Source organism: Petaurus breviceps, unplaced genomic scaffold, assembly GCF_028583685.1.
Source record: "Petaurus breviceps papuanus isolate PSGF00001 unplaced genomic scaffold, PetGlider_PUasm1.0 76, whole genome shotgun sequence".
NCBI lineage: Eukaryota > Metazoa > Chordata > Mammalia > Diprotodontia > Petauridae > Petaurus > Petaurus breviceps.
Genome location: NW_027186473.1, coordinates 55494030 through 55510345, shown reverse-complemented (window position 1 = coordinate 55510345; position 16316 = coordinate 55494030). Strand labels below are relative to the sequence as shown.

At 36.9% G+C, this 16316-nt stretch overlaps 1 protein-coding gene across 1 annotated transcript in view; it reads right to left on the bottom strand.

Annotated features, from left to right (window-relative positions):
- RPS3A (ribosomal protein S3A) overlaps nt 1-15611 on the bottom strand; it is a 98850-nt gene extending 83239 nt beyond the window's left edge. The window contains exon 1 of the mRNA XM_069105513.1: nt 15608-15611. The gene's annotated coding sequence lies outside the window, so the exon portion shown is untranslated. The remainder of the gene's footprint in view (nt 1-15607) is intronic.
- Nucleotides 15612-16316: the final 705 nt, after the last annotated feature.

The window sequence follows — 16316 nt, the reverse complement described above, 5'->3', positions numbered from 1 at the left end:
TTCTTCTTCTTCTTCTTCTTCTTCTTCTTCTTCTTCTTCTTCTTCTTTCTTCTTCCTCTTCCTCTTCCTCCTCTTCTTCTTCTTCTTCCTCTTCCTCCTCCTCCTCCTCTTCCTCCTCTTCTAATTCTTATTCTTCTAATAGGGGTATGGGAAGATGAAGGGATACATATGGAAATAAGGGTGATATATAAACAAAAGATATCAATAATTTCTAAAAAATGTATGCAGCACTTTTATCTTTGTTTTTGCTTTTTGCAGGGGGGAGGGAAGGGCAATTGGGGTTAAGTGACTTGCCCAAGGTCACATGGCTAGTAAGTGTTAAGTATCTGAGGCCGGGTTTGAACTCAGGTCCTCCTTACTCCAGGGCCGGTACTCTATTCACTGAGCTACCTAGCCACCCCAATGCAGCACTTTTAGAAGTAGAAAAATATGAAATAAAGAAATTATGTCTGGAAATCATTGAAGCTGTTGAAATCAGGTATCACTTTGAGGTTATCATAAATTTTCTCCTTTAGGAAGCTAATAAGCAAATATAGTTGCTGGCCTACTAAACTGTTGTACCGGATGGATTTGTCTCCAGTCTTAGACTGCATGGTTAATGATTCATAGCTATACATGAGGGTGGGGTCCCAGATGTTTGTCCTCACCCACATTAGATAGTGGAATTACTAACAAATGTCATTACACAACTTTACAGCAGTTGTCCTTGAACAAAAGATTGAGTTGAGCCTATGTTCCCATAGTAAATACAGTAAAGGAAAACAGAAAAAAGAAAACATGTTGGCTCAAAGAACAACTAGTAAATTAATCAAAGTCTTGTTTGTAGTTGTATTGAGAAGGAGAATTATAAGTTTAGCTCAACTGCTAACTGAGGCCACAGGGACTGGAGGCCTTCGCCAATTGATTTGCCCTGGGATCATTGCCATGTAGTTGTCTCTCTTCAATAGAGGAGCTTTGTTTCCAGGGCTTTGATTCCACCCCTCAGATTTCTATAAAGAATGATAGAATGATTATAGTGAGTCAAGAAGCTAGGTTTCCTGTCTCATTGGGACACTGGTAACAGGGCTGCTCATTAGGTATTGGACATTTCACATCCACTGAGGACAGCCAGATAGATGAATAACAAATGGATTCTTTCTTCCACTTGGTTTCTTTGGACTCTTCTTTCCCTATCAGCAGGTTTTTGTAGCCCTGCTTCTATTGCAACTGTTGCAGTGGCCTTACTCCAAAGCTCACAATCTGAGAGGAATAAGGGATCTTTGGGATCTACCCCCTCATTTTATTATTTTATTTTAATTTTTTATTATTATGAACTTGTCAAACATGAACATTTCCACATAAAAAGAACAGGAACAGAAATATAAAACCACAAACTTGTATTATATCTAGATTTTTTTAATGTATACATCAAATTCAAAATGTTAATTACAAAGCTGTCTTGTCTGTCTCCCTCTGAAATTCCTTCCATTCTCTTCTGTGCATTTACAATAAATTTTCACTGATGCTTTTTTCTTGGTATCATTAGCCCTCCTCTCCTGCTATCACCCATTCTCCCAAAAAAATTCCCCATTGTAACAAATAGACATGGTCAAGTAAAACAAACCTACATATTGGTTGCTTATGAAAATACATATCCCATTTTGTAATTATAGGTGAGCTCTTCTCTGTTAAGAGGTGCGAAGTGTGCTTTATCATGGGTATTCTGGAGTCAGAGTTGGTCATTGCAAAGAGTTCTTAAGGTCAGAGTCCTTAAGCCTTTCAAAGCTGCTTTTCTTTATAATGTTTTAATCTGTATAATTTGTTGAGTTTAACATGTCTGCATTTCATGATAACCAAAAGACATCTGATGATGCAAGCCTAGAAGTTAGGAGAGAGGTTAGGGCTAGATAAATAGATCTGAAAACCATTATGGGAGCTAATGAGATCACCAAGTGAAATAGTACAGAGAAAGAAGAGAAGAGGTACCAGGATAAAGCCCTGAGGGACACCCACTATAATTTTATGCCCTATTCTTTCCTTTGGCATGGCTGCCAGCTTGGTGCAGGCCCTCATCACCTCATACCTGGACAATGCTGTGCTGGTGGGTCTCATCGCCTCAAGTCCTTAACCCTCCCCCATTCACTCCATCTTCCTTCAGCTGCCAGTCACTGCCCCAGTCCACATTAAAAAAAAATCCAGTGGCTCCTTATCACCTCCAGAATCAAATAAAAATGCTCTGTTTTAACATCCCTTATAACCTAGCTCCTTCCTACATTTTCACTTTTCTTAAATCTTACTCCCCTCTACAAACTCGGTGATCCAATGACATTGGTTTCCTTGCTGTTCTTTGCAGAAGATATTCTAAAGATATTCTATATATAAAGATATTCTATCTCCTTACTTTGTTCATTTTCACCGGCTATCACTCCATGCCTAGAATTTTCTCTCTCCTCATATCTGTCTTTAGGTACCAGTTAAAATCCCACCTTGTGCAAGAATCCTCTTACTGGTAATGCCTTCCCTCTCAGATTATTTCTAATTTATCTTGTCTATATCTTGTTTGTATATTGCTGTTTTAATTAATTTCATTTAATTTTTAAGAATATTAATATATTTATTATTATTTATATTCTTAATGAATATCAATTATTTGATTACCATTGATTAATTAAATTAATTTGATTCAATTAAGGCTCTTCCATTAGATTGTGCCTTTATACTTTTCTGTTTGTTTATTCTGTTTTTTGCTTTCTTTTACATCCTCAGCACTTAGCGCAGTGTCTGGCACATAGAGGGTCTTTAATCAGTGCTTATTGACTTGATTTGATGAAAGCATTTTATACAAAGACTAAAACATTATAAATTCATCGCCTTCTCTGAGCTTACAACACACCTTGTGTTGGTACTAATAGGTTGGGTGTCTAGTGGGGCAACTGTTTCCTAGAATCATAGGGGGATCCTATGACTGATTACTTTTAACACTCTAGCTCCTGAGTCTCCAGTGGTGTGCTTTCCCTTAACAATTAGTTACTAGCCTCAACTGACTTCTAGAAAAGGGATTTGCTCAACTATCATAGAAAGAAAATAATAATAAAGCATTTCCCTCTAAAACCTGGAATGCACTCTCCAATAAAGTTACAAAGAACCCAGAGTGGGGATAGTTAATATATTTGAAGTATAATGGTAATAAGGTACCTATGTTGGCAATACCTGTGGCCAAACTAACCCACAACTCTGGAACATCAGGGCTTTGATGTCCTTTCTTTCTCTGAAAAGATCTCATGATGGTCTTTGAGGGGCAAGGCATTGGTGTTAGTGACAAATGAATGGCTCCACTCCCAGGCTGGGCTGGCTAATTTCAGGGCCCAGCACTGTACTCAATAATTGGCTTCATTACACTTACTGAAGTCTAAAGGGAGTACATCTTTAAGCTTTGCAAAACTTAAGAACTCTTATTGGTGCAATGACAAATCATGACTCAATGACTGATAATAAAGAATTAATCCTACCTCTTGACAAAGAGCTGATGGTTAAGAGGTGCAGTGAGGTACATTTTGGGATAAATGAGGACTACGTGGATCTTTTTTGCATGACTATTCTAACTTGCTACAAGGAAAATTTATTGTGGGGGAGATTGGGAAAATTAGTGGGGAAAGGAATTTAGTGATAGAGATGTCAAAGAAAGGAAGGAAGGGAAGAAAGAAGAAATGAAGGAAGGGAGTTAGGGAGGAAGAAAGAAAGGAATGAGGAAAAGAATGGAAGGAAAGAATAAACATAAAACATTTTTTAAATGTACAGAAAAGAACAGAAAGAAGTTCAAAGGGAAACACAGATAAGTGGGACAGGTTTTTGAACTAACATACTGAATTCAGCATATACTTAAAAAAAAACCCAGGCTCTTTGTCATTAAACTTAGTTTCATATACATTTTTTCTATTATTTGTATATGGCAATGGTCATATTTGTCAGTGTTCAGAATAACAAAACATTTTTAAATAAATAAAAAAAAGAAAATGCCAGGTTGCCTTGTCTTTATTTAATATTTTTTAAAGTATTCAGAATCTCTAAGGATTATGGCTCATCTCTTCTCCCTCCAGAGCATTTTAAATTTAGATGTTACTTTAGGATATATACTTTAAGATTGTCCATGGGTTTAAATTTCTAGGCAAATTCAGCACTAGAAAGCAGGTAGCAGTGATAATGACTGAAGGGAATTAAGGGAAATTATGTAGTGGCTACTACATTTCGGTAATAGTCAAGGGCTTAAATGTTTGGAGGGTCTAAACCAGCAAGGGAGGTCTGGGCAAGAACTGGTTTGGGTACAAAGATATAAGCTTTGATAACAGACCCTGTGGCTTATAGGAAGCTATGAGGAACATTTGTCCCATTGCCCTTCCTCCAATGAGCGCAGGCCCCTCCCCACCTTGGTAGTAAATATTTCAATATTTCAGGGATTTTGGCTAATTATCTGGAATTAAGTCAGGATCATTGTCACAGAAGAGGGGTGTTTGCTGTGGAAAGAATAAGAAAGAGCCCTTGGTGAAAGATGATAGCAAGAGAAACTTAAAAGCTGCTGCTGAAAGATTGAGGGAAATAGCTCCAGAGGCAGGTGAGTGGATTGTAAAGAGACCAAAAAAACCTGTAAGTTTTAATGTACACAGATGGGCTAGAGCTTGTCTCCTTGTTGTAGAAGGAATCTCTACATGGCTTTTTGAGTTGAGAAAGGAGGATGGTATGGGAGGAGCTGGACAAGGAGACACCTGAATGCAAGGATTGGTTAGAGAAAAATACTCCTCCTATGGGCTTTCTAACATTCAGCAAAATATCTTATCATTGAGGGCAGGAACTAATTCATTTTTGTCTTGATATCTCCAGCTTCATAGTTGAAGGTAATAAATTCAACTGAATTGAACAGTGGGGTCCATTTCTGTGACCAGTTTGGAGTTACAGTCTGGCAGGGCCACAATGGCTGCAGTAGTGATGGCTGCAATGTTAGTCAGTTGTAGGTCACAGATTGTAACATCCTGTTTGTACTTAAAAGTATCAGTAACCCATCTTCCATACTTGCACAGGGCCAAAACTATACTTAAGATGGATTGATTGCCATTTTGACCAAATATGGAAAATTTAAAGGGCACAAATAGTAACATTCTGGAGGTACTTCCTTTTCTACTCATCCTTTTGCCACAGTGGCAATGGTATCTAGATGCATTTTCTATCCCATTTATAGAGTACTTCTAGGTGATCTAACATCACCACCACTACCATAATGCCACTGCTACCCTTTGTCCCAATTTCTGTGCAGAAATTGTTAGTTTTTACTGCACCAAAACCAATGTTGTAAGGCAAATTTATGTGCTTAGGTAATATATCTGAGTCCAGAGTTTCAGAGCTATGCATTAATTAAACTCTTTTAGGTAGCTGATTATTAACAGTAATCTGAGGATTCTTTACTGCTCTGGTTCTACAAGCTTAGCCATCAGAGTGTGCTGCCAGGTCTCTTTCCCGAGTCAGTCACTTATCCATGCCAAAGGTCTGCTACAGTGATTAATAACTTGCTTTTAAAAGAATTTGTTTCCTGTTATCAGTTACATGTTGCCAGATGCCCTAGTAAATAGGAGGCACAGGCAGAATGGAAGGTTCCTTGTAGGAACTTGTAGGGCTGAAGCAAACTTCAGGGAAAAAAATGGAAGTGAGGAAGGACATGTTTCTGCTGCTTCTGAGAAGATCTGAACAGCTCCTAACTGATTCACTCACATTGGACAATTCAACTTAAAAGCAATTTGCTAAAAACCTTAAAGTTTGAAGGATAGCTGTTCATGTCACTTTTTTAGTTGAGTTAGAAGACTTCTTTTCTCTCAATAACCTGTTCTTTCTTTCTTTAAAATTAATTAGTTTGTTTCCTTTTAGTTTACAGGATTCAATTCCACAATTCCTTGAGTTTCACATTTTGTCCCCCTCCCTTCCCGTCCCCCTCCCTTCCTTTCCCCCCCATGGCGGCATATAGTCAAGTATAGGATCTGTAAATACTTTCACATTATACATTAGTCAGGTTATAAAGATGGATTGTATCAGCTGGAATGAAAAATGGCAAAGAGGACATAAAACCAAATAAGAGAAGGAAAAAGATCAGGTATTTTGCTTCCACCTGTATATAAACTCAGTTCTTTCTGGTTCTTTCTCTGGATGCACACATTTCTCTCCATCATGAGTCTTTTGGGATTGATTTATATCACTGCATTGATGAGAGGAGTCCAGTCTACCAAAGTTGGTCATCACACATATGTTGTGTCTGTAATTGTATACAAATTTCTCTTGGTTCTACTCTTCTCACTCAGCATCAGTTCGTATAAGGCTCTCCAGGTAAATATGAAGACCGTCTGCTCCTCGTTTCTTATAGCACAATAGTATTCCATAACATGCATATACCACAACTTGTTCAGCCATTCCCCAATTGATGGGCACCCCCTTAATTTCCAATTCTTTGTCACCACAAAAAGAGCTGATATAAATATTTTTGTACATATGGGTCTTTCTCCCACTTCTATGATCTCTTTGGGATATAACCCTAGGAGTGGTATTGCTGGGTCAAAGGGTATGAAAGTACTTATAGCCCTTTGGGCATAATTCCAGATTGCTCTCCAGAAAGACTGGATCAGTTCACAACTCCACCAGCAATGCATTAGTGTTCCAATTTTCCCACATCCTCTCCAGCATTTATCGTTTTCCTGTTTTGTCATTTTAGCCAATCTGACTGGGGAGATGTGGTACCTCAGAGTTGTTTTCATTTGCATTTCTCTAATCAATAGTGAATTAGAGCATTTCTTTATGTGCTTATAGATATCTTTAATTTCTTTCTCTGAAAACTGGCTGTTCATATCTTTTGACCATTTATCAATTGAGGAATGACTTGTATTCTTATAAATTTGACTCAATTCTCTGTATATTTTAGAAATGAGTCCTTTGTCAGAGACATAGGTTGTAAAGATTCTTTCCCAATTTCACACCTCCCTCTTAATCTTGGTTACATTGGCTTTGTTTGTACAGAAGCTTTTCAATTTCATGTAGTCAAAATTATACATTTTATAATGTTCTCTAATTCTTGTTTAGTCATAAAGTCTTTCCCTCTCCACAAATCTGACAGGTAAACTATTCCTTGTTTTAGGAGACTGCTTACAGTATCAACCTTTATACCTAGATCATGTACCCATTTAGACTTGATTTTGGTATATGGTGTTAGATAATGGTCAATGCCCTCTCAATAACTTGTTAAAAAGGTAGAAACACCATGTATAGTTTAAAGGTATATTACTCAGATTAAAGGAATGGTTTGGCATGTAATAGGATATGATATTTAAGAGGATCTGTTGAACTAAGCCTTTTAGAAAAAACAAAACCAAAAAACTTTATTTATAGTTTCTCAAAGTTTTGAGGCAAAGGTTTCAAGCTAGCACCCCTTTGTGATGGATAACATTAAAGGTCTCATTATTCCATAAGGTTTTGGGGTATGTGTATGTATTAAAACACACACATACATATATGTATTATTATAATATATACACATATGTATATGCTACAATACATTTGAGTTACAAAGTTAACATGAATGGACCAGGTCCTTTGATGGGTGGGTTTGGAGACCACAATGAAAAAGAAAGATGATTGCTTATTTCAAAGTTTTGCCTAAAGGCCAGTCATACTCAATAGGTTTAGCTTTCATAATAAACTTGAATTCTAATAAATAGGGTAAGATACCAGATAAATAGCCATTTAACTTATCCCATTAAAAATTATTGATACTTTTGTTTTTTACATCATAAATTTTTTTCCCTGTATCCCTTCCTTTTTTCTTCATAAAGAGCCATATCATATAAAATTTGTTAAAATAAATAGTATTGGGGTGGCTAGGTGGCGCAGTGAATAAGAGCACTGCCTCTGGAGTCAGGAGTACCTGAGTTCAAATCTGGCCTCAGACACTTAACACAAAAACTAGACATGTGACCTTGGGCAAATCACTTAACCCCAATTGCCCTCCAAAAAAAAAAGGCAAAAAAAAATGGTATTTATTTATTTATGTTCTTACATGTGGGGATAGTTTTAAATATTCAATTTTATAAGATTTTGAGTTCCAGTTCTTTCCCTTCCCTCCTCCCTTCTCCAGACAGCAAGCAATCTGATATAGGTTATACCTGTGCAATCATGGAAATGTAGTTCCACAGTAGTCATGTTGTGAAAGAAGAAACAGAACAAAAGGGAAAATCCACAAAAACCGTAACCAAAAAGAAAGTGAGAATAATATGCTTCTCTCTGTATTCAGACTCCATAGTTCTTTCTCTGGATGTGGATATCATTTTCTATGATGACTCTTGGATCATTGTATTGCTGAGAAGAGCTAAATCAATCATAGTAGATCAATTGCACAGTGTTACTGTTACTATGTACAATGTTCTCCTATTTCTCATCACTCAGCATCAATTCATATAAGTCTTCCCAGGTTTTCTGAAATCCACCTGCTCATCATTTCTTATAGTACAATAGTATTCCGTTACATTAATATACCACAACTTATTCACCCATTCCTCAATTGACAGGTATTCCCTCCATTTCCAATTCTTTGCCACCACAAAAAGATATGGATAAATATTTTTGTAATGTAGGTCCTTTTCCCTCTAACAATCTTTTTTTTTAAGGAAAAGAACAAAAAAGAAGTATAGAAGAAATCAGAAAAATGGATCAATACATTGAAAAAGTCTGAAAATATATGCAATTTATCACAACTACAGACCCCCCCCACATCTGTAAAGGAGTTAGGTGATGGGGAGTGTTATGTCTTCTCATTTCTCCTTTGGAGCCATGCTTGTTATTTGTAATACTGCAGCATTCACTTCTTATTGTTTTGTAGTAGTTCCTTCAATATATCTTTTTTTTTTTTTTAAAGCAACTGCAGTTAAGTAACTTGCTCAAGGTTACACGGCTAGTTATTTTGTGTGGGTGCCAAGTATCTGAGGCCAGTAGCTTCTTAGGTCTCCCAACGCCGGGGCCGGCACTCTTACTCACTGCACCACCTGGCTGCCCCCTTCAATATATCTTGTAATCATTGTGTATATTGTTTTCTTGGCTCTGCTTAATTCACTGCATCAGATGATGTAAATTTTTCCATCCTTTTATTTTAGTAATTTCTTACAGCAGCACAGTAATATTCCATTCTATTTGTGTGTACCACAATTTGTTTAGACATTCCCAAATCTACATTGCCTTATCCTATTCTTTTCAAGACATATAGTCAGATTTGTTCAGGCCTTCACAGGCCTAGATTTCTATTCTTCTATCTCATCATGGCATGGATGCAGCCTTCAGCTCATAAAAGCTATTCATGTGGTAGGTCTTTACTGGTAGCACTGGTGGGTCCTTCCAAGATGGAAAAACTTTGAGTATTCACCCTACAACAGATTGTATACATGTTATGTTAGGACCAGCCTCACTAAGTTTGAGGAGGCTTATCAATAGGGCAGCAGTAGTTTGATTAATTTCTCAAAACTTTGGAAATAGTATATTAAAACATAGGGTCTCACTATCTATGTCAATAGTGGGAATGTCTAGGCAAAAAATTAACAGATCCTTACAATATTAAGGTACTTCTCAATCTCCAAATTTTCTCTCTAAATAGCTATGATTCTATCAGGTTAAATCCCTAACAAGACTCATGTGAGACAGGTTTGATAAACATTATCATCGTCATCACTGTTATTTCTTTTATAGTATAACGGCATTAACATCAGGGAACATTTTCAAATTTAACAGAAAGGAAGCAAATTGATACAGTGGAAAGAATATTGCATTTAGAATAAAGAAATCTGTATTTCAAATCTTGGGTTGCCTATCCACTACCAGTATTATGTTGGGCAAGTCATTTAGCTCTCTGGGCCTCATTTTCTTTGTTTGTAAAAATTAGGGGAAGGACTATATGGACATTAAAATTTCCTTTTCTATTCTAAATCTTATTACCTAACAAATCCTAATCAGGATTTATGTATGTCTTTCTGCCATATGTCTTTTTTTACTCATCAGTAGCTGTTTGGAGACTTTTAATTTGTGAATTTAGAAGTGTGCAGAGGTAGTATTAATTGTGTTAAAATTATGTCTTGTTTTGGTCCCCCTGATTCTTCCCCTTCTGTAGTTAATATACTAAGTTTATAAGTAGCCAATATAAAGAAACAATAGCAGAAAGTAAGATTGCAAAGGTGGAACCTAGAAGTCACTTACAGATGGTCCTATTGATCAAAGGAACATGACTGTTTGTTGCCAACTGTTTCATAAGCAAACTAAAAATCACATCCTGAGGCTATATGCTATATCAGGAGAAGCCAAATAGGTTATCTGTATGGGCCTTTTGGTCCAGTTAACTCCTATGGTCTGTAAGCCTCAGATAGCCACCTTAAGACTAGTAGAATTGAGGGAATTAAAACAGTAAGTGGTAGTAGCAACTGAGTGAACTATATCCATCTTATGACAATTCTGGAGCTAACTCAGTTCCCTTCCTATTGAATTAAAGGTCTAGTTCAATTTCTGTCTTGTAAGAAAACTTTCTTCAATTGAGGAAATCGTGAGAAAACTTTATTGCATTGTTTGAACCTATGCTTGTGTGGTTGGGAAGCTAAACTACCTCTACCTATTGTTTAGAGACTCTTAACTAAGGACCTAGGTTATGTCGACCAGAAACCCAGTAAGATCTGAAGACTAATGTAAGGAATTTTCTTACAGTTATACATTTCAAGCAAACCATATGTCTTATCTGAAAACTGTCCCTATATTGGTCAATCAGTTATTGTTTACACGTTCCTTTGATTGAATGTAGACATTTGGGGTGAGTGGGACACCTCTTTTTGCTGATTTCAGGGAATGTAACTGCTCACTCTCTCCCTCCCAACTGGGAAAGTCCCCAATCTTTTCTTCAGTAAGAAATCAGATTATCTAATTCTGTATCCTACTAGGTTCTAGGTGTTAGAAATGTAAAGAAAAATGAAACAATTCTTGCTGTCAGAAACCTGTCTGAGAAGGCACCATTTCTGTCCCTCTCATTTGTATAGAGAAATGTGTACTCATAAAAAGAACTCTTATTTTAAAGATCTCAGAATTTTGCTACAGATAAGCCTACCATTCCTGATATGATTTCACAGGCAGAGTTCACGTCTCAAGAAATAGACATATTTACTAAGTATCAGCTGTGTGGAGAAAGGATTTCTTGTCTTCAAGGAGTTTATACAGTCTATTAAGGATGACAGGTGGTATAGAAAGAGTAATAGATTTGGAGTTAGAGGAACTGGGTTCAAATTCTGGCTTTGCTACTATTTGTGAGTCCTTAGGCAAGTCATATAACCTCTTTGGGATTGGATTTCTTATCTGTAAAATGAGGAAATTGGATCAACTAACCTTTAAGGTTCCTTCTATCTCTATATCTGTGATGCTATGAACATGTGGGGAAAAAACTATATAATCCTTAAAGATTATATAATAAAATCCTATATTTCTTGGCATATGAGCTCATACCATTAGGTTTTTAATACTATTAGAATTGAGAGGAGGGAAAGATTAGTTTGTGTTAAAATAATCAGGAAAGTCTTTGTGGTAAACTATTTTTTCTTTGTCACAAGGGTTGATGGTGACATAACTTGAAATGACTATGTTATAATTTGAAAGGCACTTTAATATCTATGCTGCTTTTCCTCTGGTCATCTTTCTTAGCCTCCTCTTACCAGAGGTTGGACTCTTTCTCTGGGACCCTATGCTTTGACAGGTGAACTTTTGTTTTATCTTTCCAAGAGCCTAGTCCAACATATACTTCCTCTCATCTCCAGACCACTCTGTTTTCACTCCAGCCACCCTTGTCTAAAAGCTAGATGCTGTCCCTAGAATCCTGGGTTTTATGAGCTCTTATCTTATTCATAACCTATACCACCACTTACTTCTTGGTCATTTCCAAATTGTGCCAATGTGTATATAGCATCTTCTACCATTAGAGTATAAGCTCCTTGGGGCAGCTAGATGGCACAGTAGATAGAACACCAGCCCTGGAGTTAGGAGGACCCTGAGTTCAAATCCAGCCTCAGACACTTGACACTTACTAGCTGTGTGATCCTGGTCAAGTCACTTAACCCTGATTGCCTCACAAAAAAAGGTGAAAAACTAAAAAAAAAAAAATAAGTTCCTTGAGGGCAAGGACTGTCATGCTTGTTTTTGCTTAAACTAGCACTCAGTACAGTCCCTGGCATATCATTAACACTCAACACATTTCTTTTTCATTATATATATATATAATTTTAAAGGAAACATGTAGGATTTTATAAGCAATATTCCAGAGAAGGCCATTTCTTTAGTCACAAAAGTGACTGGAAGATGTAGAAAATACAAGAACCTTCTGTGCTTTTTGTTTGTGTTCAGAATTATAGAAGATTCCTTGAAAGATATAACAGAGGTAATCTCATTCAAAAACTATGTAGTCATTAGTATTGGAGTAATAATAAAATAGAGATATGTGTCTGCCACTATCATGAAGTAAATATAGTAAGGAAATCTGAACAGAAGAGGGCTTTCCTATAGAAACTGTGTAAACAAAGGTTATGTTTATGTGTATTTGCAGATATAGCAGAATTGGGCATGACTGATTCAAGTGGTCCAACATGCCACCATATAAGTAGATAACATCATGGTCCATATGGACCCAGAAATATTAATTCTATTGCCTGGGTGTTTTTTCTTTTAATACTACAAATCTGATTGATGAAATTTCTTGGTGCCATGGACATTTAAAATAAACAGAATAACTGTATATAATAACATGGAAAACTTCAAGGCTTCATTTATGGGTGAACAAATGAGAGACAAGGTGGTACAAAGTGTAGTGATTGAGAAAGAAAAGTAATTATTAGTGAAGTGATCATGAAATACTGCTTTAATGAGAAAGCATCTCACTTTTAATACTTTCCTGTTCTAAGAAATCCTTCTCCCCTCCCCCCCTCTGCGTTTGGCCTATTAATATAACTATTGTGAAGTTGGTACAAATTCTTGAGCAAAGTCAAGGCTGCCAAGGAACTGTGGGATGGTTTTATATCCTCTAGCCTGGGCTGCACATGTGACATATGAAGCTCCATATTCTACTAGGGCCACATTGCAGCAACTTGTTTGAGGCTGTGTTGATATGCCAAATGTGTTTCAGATGAAAAGAATACTCAAGCACAAGCAAGTATTTCCATGGCTTCTGGTTCTGATGTACATGGGCCAAGATGGATAAAACAAGCATTTAGATCATATGGCATGCTATGAAGAATATTGGTCATGATACATGCAATGATAATGCAGTACATATGTACATGATGAAAAAGGATAGAAATTTGTAGAAGATAGATGTAGTACTTGGCCAATTAGCATTTTGACATCTTTTCATGACAACATGTAGTAGTGCAATCTCAATAGTAAAGCTCCATGCCTTTAATATTGGACATAATAGTTACACTAAAAAGCATATGTAAATTAAGCATAGTGAGCTGATATAGAGAAACTTTTTCTTTCTAGGATGTTAAATGAGAAAGTTTTTGTGCATGGACATGTGAAATGCTTTTCATTTTTTTTTGTTTTTGCTTTTTGGAGGGGGTAAGGTAGAACAATTGGGGTAAAGTAACTTGCCCAAGGTTACACAGCTTGTAAATGTTAAGTGTCTGAGGCTGGATTTGAATTCAGGTTCTCCTGACTTCAGGGCTCGTGCTCTATTCACTGTGCCATCTAGCTGCCCCAATGCTTTTCATTTTAATCTACATTATAATATTCCTCCCACTAAAGTCCTATTCTGATGTCTCAATATGGCCAGATATACCTGTGGAGAACAAGTTACCTAGCTAGCAGGTCCTACCAAAGTGCAAAGATTGAGTATGGCCTTGGTGAAACATTGGAGGACTAGCCTCACTAACTTTGGAGAAGCTCATCACTAGTGCTGGTAATCACAGGATCAATAATTTTTTGGAATAGACAACTCTTGAAAGCTATTTACCAAGCTAGAGAGAGGCTTGTAAAGTACATCTGGGGCCCTGTTAGCCTTACTGATTCAATCTGTTAAGTATTTATTAAATTCCTACTATGTGAAAAGCACCATGTTAGATGCTAGAAATACAAAGGTAAAATGAAAAACAGTACCCTCAATCCCACCCCCCTTATGGAGCTTACTATCTACTGATGAACTCATGACATATAAGAAGATTCATGTTTCAATAGTAATATGCTTTCTTCCACAATTGCAAACATTCCCAGAGGCTATTCAGAGAGGAGAGTACTCAGTAAAAAGTATGATTAACAAATGCCACTAATACTGGTAGTTTAGTTTTACTTTGGTATTAATGAATTATTTGACTTAAAGAAGCATTTGACTTTCATAAATTTATGGGCTAAAATCTACCACCTGGCTGTGAATTGTGAACTTAAGTCAACTCAAGTCATGTGGAGTAATGATTTGAAGTTAGAGACAACCTCTAGAGATGTACACCTGTATGTAGGAAATCATACTGGCACCATTAAGTTGCATTCTTTATCTTTAATAATCTAAGGGAGGTATTGATTGAGTAAATCAATCAAGTGATTCCACCTCATTCAAAGTTAAGGGATAAGATGTCTCAGTAATTTTACCTGTGGAAAACAATCAATCAATCTCAACCATAGGCTTTAGTTTTGATCAATCAATCATAGCCTTTAGACTACATGAAAAGTCCTTGGAATTGGAATGATATTGCAAAAGAATCATATTAATGCTGACTGTGGAAATTTGGGCAAAACCTAAGGGTAGGTTGTCTACAAAATATTAAGCTAGTTCAGTGATTCCAGAAATTGGAGCAAATGAGGAATCCCAGTAACAACATTTGAGGGGGAACCTCTTAGGATTAGAGGCCTCAAGTTTGATCTTGGCCTAGGTCTCCTTCCTCCCCCTCACTTTTGCTGGGGGTGAACCTTGTAAGTATATGGACAATCTGCATCAGAAGCCAAGGACAAGATCAGAGTTCTACAAAGAGAAAAGCAAAGAAGCTACACCATGCTTAAGGGCAGAGGTGTGCTGGCAAATGCTTAACAGCCAGTTTTTCAATGTAGGAGATATACCTTTAAATTTAATCTGCATCATTAACACTTTCTTAAGTCTAGATCTAGACAGTCAATTAAATAATAAGTCAAACCTTGAGTTGTAGCATTTGCCAAGTTCCAAGGTGTAAATACTCACATTGAGAATTTAACAATTGACTCTCTTTGAACTGGCTCTGGTATAATAGCCTCAGGAGAACTTCTTGAGCACCTCGGGCTTCTAGCAGTCAAGAAAAGTGAGTTATTATTTTGTTACATTATACTAAGATTGAGTCCATGTTTCCCATAGACATGGTATGCAGTAATGGGCAAGTATAATTACAGATTTTAGGTGAGATGTTTTGTACCATCCATTTCTTTTTTAATTTTTTTTTGCTTTTTGGAGGGCAGTTGGGGTTAAGTGACTTGCCCAAGGTCACACGGCTAGTTTTTGTGTTAAGTGTCTGAGGCTGGATTTGAACTCAGGTCCTCCTGACTCCAGGGCCAGTGCTCTATTCACTGCACCACCTAGCCACCCCATGTACCATCCATTTTTAAAATCCTTTTAAGAATGACTGAGTAATTGATAATTAACTGATAACTATAGTGGGAAGTATTACCATTAGGGACTCTTGAACTATATAGCAAAAGAAAACAACCTCAGTTTCCTTCTTTGAGATTCTTGAGGGGATGTAATAGCTAAGTGCTGGGGATCTGACTCTTTAGGCAGAGTGAGAGTTGAGATAAGCACTTTGAAGCTTGTACTATAGTAACTATAGCTGACATTTCCATATCACTTCTGCACTTACAGAATTTGAAAGTTGCAAGGAACCTCAATGGCCATCATGTAGTCCAATTCATACACCAAAGGAATCCCCACTGTGATAAATTGTCATCCAGCCTCTGCTTAAAAACCTCCAAGGAAAGGAAAGCCATAGTCACTCTCTAAGAGGAAGATTTTTTCTGAGATCAAGTCTAAAATGGTCTCTTTGAAATTTCTACTCACTGTTCTTGCTTGGTTTTGCTTTCTAGTGCAAAATGGAACAAGTGTAGTCCCTCTTCTCCATGATACCCTTCAAATACTTGAAGATAGCTGTCATGTTCTTCCTTGTCCCTTACCTTTCAGTCTTTTATTCTCCAGACTGAACATGTCTGCTTCTTTCCACTGACCCTCATAGGTCATGGATGGACAAAAGCCCCTTCACCATCCTAGTTGCCCTTCTCTGGGTTTTCAGCAGTTTATC